This window comes from Podarcis liolepis, assembly GCF_965112155.1.
Source record: "Podarcis liolepis genome assembly, chromosome: 8".
Classification (NCBI taxonomy): Eukaryota; Metazoa; Chordata; class Lepidosauria; order Squamata; family Lacertidae; genus Podarcis; species Podarcis liolepis.
Window position 1 is genome coordinate 85,473,224 of NC_139560.1, and position 6,306 is coordinate 85,479,529.

Below are 6,306 nucleotides of genomic sequence, written 5' to 3' on the forward strand. Positions count from 1 at the left end.
TTTAAAGCCATATTGTTTGACCTGGAGTGATACACGGTCAATAGCTTGTTTTGGGGAGTGGAGCATGAGCCAAGTGGCAGAGGTGGGGCCTGGTACTGGATAGGTGGGACTGTGTCAAGGTCCAGAGCAGCAGCACCTCATTTTGGGGAGTTGGTGTCCTGCATCACAGACCAGAGAACCTGATCCAAGCATAGTAGTGACATTCCTACTTAGACTCCGACTGGACTATGAAGAGTTAAATGCTGTAGTAAAGGATGAGGGAACCATTTTAATGGTTCTTTGAACTGTGACTTCACACTGAGTTGAACAGTTGGGGCGGGCTCCACCTCTTTGCCCCTTAAAGGGGAGATTACGAGTATATCACTACTCTTGATCAAACACATACCCTTCTCCCCTGGGCACCACAATTCAAGAAGAACACTGACAAACTGGAACGTGTCCAGAGGAGGGCAACCAAAATGGTCAAAGGCCTGGAAACGATGCCTTATGAGGAATGGCTAAGGGAGCTGGGCATGTTTAGCCTGGAGAAGAGGAGGTTAAGGGGTGATATGATAGCCATGTTCAAATATATAAAAGGATGTCACATAGAGGAGGGAGAAAGGTTGTTTTCTGCTGCTCCAGAGAAGCGGACACGGAGCAATGGATCCAAACTACAAGAAAGAAGATTCCACCTAAACATTAGGAAGAACTTCCTGACAGTAAGAGCTGTTCGACAGTGGAATTTGCTGCCAAGGAGTGTGGTGGAGTCTCCTCCTTTGGAGGTCTTTAAGCAGAGGCTTGACAACCATATGTCAGGAGTGCTCTGATGGTGTTTCCTGCTTGGCAGGGGGTTGGACTCGATGGCCCTTGTGGTCTCTTCCAACTCTATGATTCTATGATTCCCCAAAAAGAAGGATCTCTCAACCAGGCCAGGAAATGGCCACATAGTTACATAGGCTTCTTTCCAACCATGCCATACTCAGAGCAGACCCACTGAAATCTAGGGACTTACAGTTGGATACCATCCTCATTCGTCTACATTTTTTTTAGTTGATGGTGTGATACCTGGGGGTGAGGGGTCACTGACATTAGCCAATCCAACACTGGCTACAGTTGATTTCATAAATTTGAGATATCAAGTGGGTCCTCTGAAGAGAGCATCATGTAATTGAGCACACATTTTTAAAGCTGAATAATCTTAGGTAGTAGGGCTGGAAAATGGACCTAGGCCAGTTAGATGTGGAGAAGAGAGACTTAAATCAGGAGTCAGTTTTATATGTATTATGGCAGAGTTGGTTAATAGAGGTGACCCACCATACCCTACATGGATTGGGAGACAGAGCCTCTGCCTCATCATTAAGAGTTCCTCTCTGAAGAGCAGACAGAGGAACCTTTTGTTTTAGATCTCAGTACTAGGCACCACAGTACAATGGGAGAAAAATCCCCATACTTAGCCTTTAAGAATAAAAGGCAGTGCAGTGGTACCTCGGGTTAAGAACTTAATTCGTTCCGGAGGTCTGTTCTTAACCTGAAACTGTTCTTAACCTGAAGCACCACTTTAGCTAATGGGGCCTCCTGCTGCTGCCGCACCGCCAGAGCACGATTTCTGTTCTCATCCTGAAGCAAAGTTCTTAACCCGAAGTACTATTTCTGGGTTAGCGGAGTCTGTAACCTGAAGCATATGTAACCTGAAGCGTATCTAACTCGAGGTACCACTGTGGTACCTTCACTTAAGAACAGCTTAGTTTATGAACAACTTGCCTTAAGAACGCTGCAAACCCAGAAGTAGGTGTTTTGGTTTGTGAACTTTGCCCAGGAAGCAGAACATGTTCCGCTTTCTGTTAAATGTGTTCCATTTGTAAATTTGAGTCCCCTGCTGCTATGGAAAAGCACACCTTGGTTTAAGAACGCTTTAGTTTAAGAACAGACTTCCGGAACAGATTAAGTTCGTAAACCAAGGTACCAGGGGCGCCGACTTATAAAAAATATTGGGGGAGCCCGCGAAAGCTCATGAATAATAAATAAGCTCATGAATATGCAGATAAAGTGGCGCCGCCTCCTCGTGAGCGAATAGGGGAGAGCGTGCTGCGCCTATTAATCAGCTCCGAAGGAAATTGGATGGAGCTTTTGCTCGGGAGGGAGGGCAGGAGGCATGCAGCCCGACCCTGTGCATTTTGGGCTGGGGGAGGGGCGGCGGTGGCACTCTGCTGGAGGGGCGCCCGAGATTATTGGGGGGGCGGAGCCCCCCCAAACGAATTTTTGAGGGGGCTCGGGCCCCCTCAGGCCCCATGGAGTCGGCGCCTATGCAAGGTACCCCTTTATGCCCATTGCTCTGGAAAATGGTGAGAAATGTCTTTTATTTTGCATAAAATGATCTGCATATGTGTTTGGGTGTATTTGAGAAAAAGGGGGGGCAAAGTGCTGTATGAGAGCGTTCTGGGTGATTTAATGCTTAGTAGGGGTGTGACGCATGTGTGGTGCATGTATATATGCTCTGCAGTGTTGGGTGTATGTGGCACTGCCAACCAAGCAGTTTGAAAGCACACCAGCGCAAGTAGGTACTGCTGTGGCAGGAAGGTAAACTGCGTTTCCGTGCGCTCTGGCTTCCGTTACGGTGTCCCGTTTTGCCGGAAGTGGTTTAGTCATGCTGGCCGCATGTCCTGAAAAAGCTGTCTATGGACAAATGCCAGCTCCCTCAGCCTGAAAGCAAGATGAGCGCCACACCCCAGTCGCCTTTGACTGGACTTAACCGTCCAGGGGTCCTTTACTTTTCATTACCTTGCATATGCATGCATGCACACACCGCTGAGCATACATTCAATGCACTGATTGCTGGCATGCAGCCCTTGGAGGGAAAGCTGACTATATACGGCCCTCAGGCCAAAAAAGGCTAGCCACCCGTTTGATGGGAAGGGGCCATAGCTCTGTGGCCAAATTGAGGCAGTACATGCAGAAGATCCCAGGCTCCATCTGCAGGGACAAATTATCTCAGGTAGGACATCTGGAGACTCTAAAGAGTTATTGTCAGTCACAGCACTAGGCTACATGGACCAAGAGTAAGTCTCAATATAAGGCAGTTTCGTATGTTCAGTGCTTGGACATAATTACCCCCATGCTTGGATGCAATCCATCTTCAACTGCCTGCTGGTTTGAAACTGGGCAACAAAACCTGGACATTCCAACTGTATGTGATTTCTAGGATCTAGCTTTCGCAGCAATAAATGAAAGAACAGGAGCAGTGAACTAGACCCAGAATTAAGGATGGAAGAATCTGTCCATTTTGGTTCTCCCTGCTTCTCATTTTTCCAGTATTAAATTCAGTTCTCCCCATTTTGAAGCAATTTGCAGCAACAAATTTAAATCCTCATGTACATTCATGAGCATTTTAGTGTGATTTCTCCCCCTAACATACACATTGACACATAGTTTTGACTACCATACACATTTCCCAAGTAGTTTTCCCTAATATAATGTATTTTTGTGTTATTTTCACCAATATATTCATTTTTATCCACACTTTTCCATTTTTGTAAGATGGTTGGCGAACTGTGTAGCAAAATTCAGATCAGTGTGAATTTCAAAGGACAGCTGTGTTTTGGTTCACATACTGTACTGTTTCAAACAGTGAGAATCAGATAGATTCGGCTTCAGATGAGACCTGGGTCTAATTTATTCCCCATCCTTAGCCAGGACCTCCTCATTTTTCTTCGTCTCTCTTCCCTGTGTGTCTTACAAAAGCAGGGCAGCCCCAACAGCTGTTTTAAGAGGGTATGGCACAGTATCAGCCCAGCTGGGAATGTTAAGACACATGATTCTCAACGGCCCCACTCAGAAAAATGCTACACATACATTTGGAAAGGACAAGGCTGAACTGGCATGCAAAGGAGAGCAGAGGACCAGTGAATTCCTAGTGTTCAATATCTGGAGCCCTGATATGAAGAGCAGGAAACAGAAGGCTTCATTTCAGCAAGAAGAAAGAGACAGAGTCAACACCTCTGTTGAGAAACCTGGTGAGCAGGGGGTTAATGCTCTTTGCAGGAAGCTTTCTCTCTCTTGCTCTCTTTTCTAAATATTATTTCCTCCCATGAAACTAGCTTTTCATCCTTGGCTGGAGGCAGCTCCTGCTGCTGGGAATCCAGCAGGAGTCTGTATCTCTGCCACTACACACTCCACTGCTCCCAGCAAGTAACCAAGACAAAGAGACTCCCCCTCCATCCCTGTGAGCAAAGCCCCTGCGCTGGGACAGGAGAGGCAGGCGGAAATATTGGCACGTAGAGGCGGATGCTCAGGCCCTGTGGAGGAAGATGCCCTTAGGCTGGAGTTTAGGTAAAAGGCTTTTAATGGAGGATGGGATGTGGGGGGGAAAGTACCAGGGAAATGAAATTGTACCCCCCCTTCCCACTGCTGAGACACAGAGACACATAACCATATTATGCGGAGGGGCTCACCCCCCACATCCAGAGCAGGTAGGCAACTGCAGTGAATCTATTCTTTGTCAAGGGAGTACATATTTCTATTTTAACTAGTTTTCCTATTAACTGTCACAGTGATGATTCTTTACAAGTCACCTCTGCAACGTCTACAGCAATTTCACAGACAAAAGGTTATCAAGACATAGCATTGTTGTGCATTACAAAAAGGCCAAGGTTCTACATCCTTAAAAGAACAAAAACATTTTTTAAATCCATTTTTGTCTTTCATAAACAAAGACATGTCTTTTCTCCCCAAGGGCAGAAAGTAGGTAAGAGAAAGGGAGACGAGTGAAGATTGCAGTCTGCAGCTCCAGCAGCAATTAGCATGGCTCTAACATCCCCAGCAGCTGCCCAGAGCTCCTGATCAAGGGGAACCAGAGGCATCTAACTCCACTGATCACTTTGTCAAGATCACACAGCAGCAGCTCTAGAACGAGGAATAGGACACAGCCGGTCCCAGTGCCCACCTCCATCAGGGATCCACTGGACCATGCCATTTCTCATCAACACTAACCAAACTCAATTAGTTCAATGTGCAATAATGAGCAGTTTGTAAATGTGTCTAGGCAGGACAAGGGGGCTGTGAGAATCTACAAAGCTGCTACCTAGGGTAAAATCATCCAAAATGTACCAAACTTTTAATGTGCATGAAAGGAGCTACATGGCACTGTAATCTCACTTCCTTTTCTGCTGCTCCTCCTCTCCTCAAATCTTGTAGGATATTTAGTCACAGGCTTCATTTCTCTCTCACATTCAAATGGAGTTTACTCTTTTGGTTTGAACAGGGACAGGTACGTGATTGGAATTAAATGCTCATTTCTATTTGGTGCACAGAAGGAGTTTGAGGCACATTAAAAGGATTTTTTTTTTTTTTAGTTTAAAGGGTCAAGTCTCCAAGGACATTTGTATCTCAGCTGGCATAGCTACAGGCTATGTATCATTTCAATGGCATCTTCAATGGGGATTATAATCTGAATTGAAGTGGAAATATCTGAGGCAATGAAGCTGTCAGCAGTCTAAGATTAAGGAATTAAAACAGCAGCAAAGCATGATAGGATTTATTCTACATGTATTTGAAAGAAGACTCAATACACTGCGAGGCTCCATAAAGGTACAAGAACAATGATCCCATCAATATAAAAAAGGCAGGCACTATGAAAATCAGCTACACCAGATGTAAATCGTCCTAAACCCAAAAAGGCAATGAATGAGTCACGGCAGGTTTGCCTGAACTAAATCAAGAAAGCAATGAAAATGACATGGGGCATAAAGAGCAGCTGGAGCAGTGCAGATAACACTTCTCCAACCTGAACCAAGATGGGGAAGGAGCCCCATCCTCCCTAAAAACCCTCACCTGCTTCAATAAAATTCAGCAACATGCTTTCAATACGGCCAGTGAAAAGAAGACACTGGAATTCAACAGAGATTCCCTCCTCAATACCTGCATTAAGCCAAAAGGAGGCCAATTTATTGTTTCAACCTTGAAGCTGGAGATAGTCAATGTGAGTGTCTGTTCAGTTATTTTTCTTCTTAAGACGCACACAGAGCCAGCAAGATCATCTACTCCTGCTGAGAGGGACCAAGTTCTTTGTTCAGATTAGAGCACCACAATCTCCTGCCTTTCCTTATGATCTCCCTATTTTCTATCCCCCCCTCCAACCATCAGCATGGCCCTACTGAAACCCCAAATTCATTTCTCTCATGTGTGTGTATTTTACTGTGAGGGGGAGATCATACCCAAACCCTCCTCTTTTTAGCAATCTATTGGAGATATAAAAAATAAGGGGGACGTTTCAGCTCCATGCTCAGCCATACAAGCTATAATAGACTCCCAAGGTTCCTGAAAGATAACACA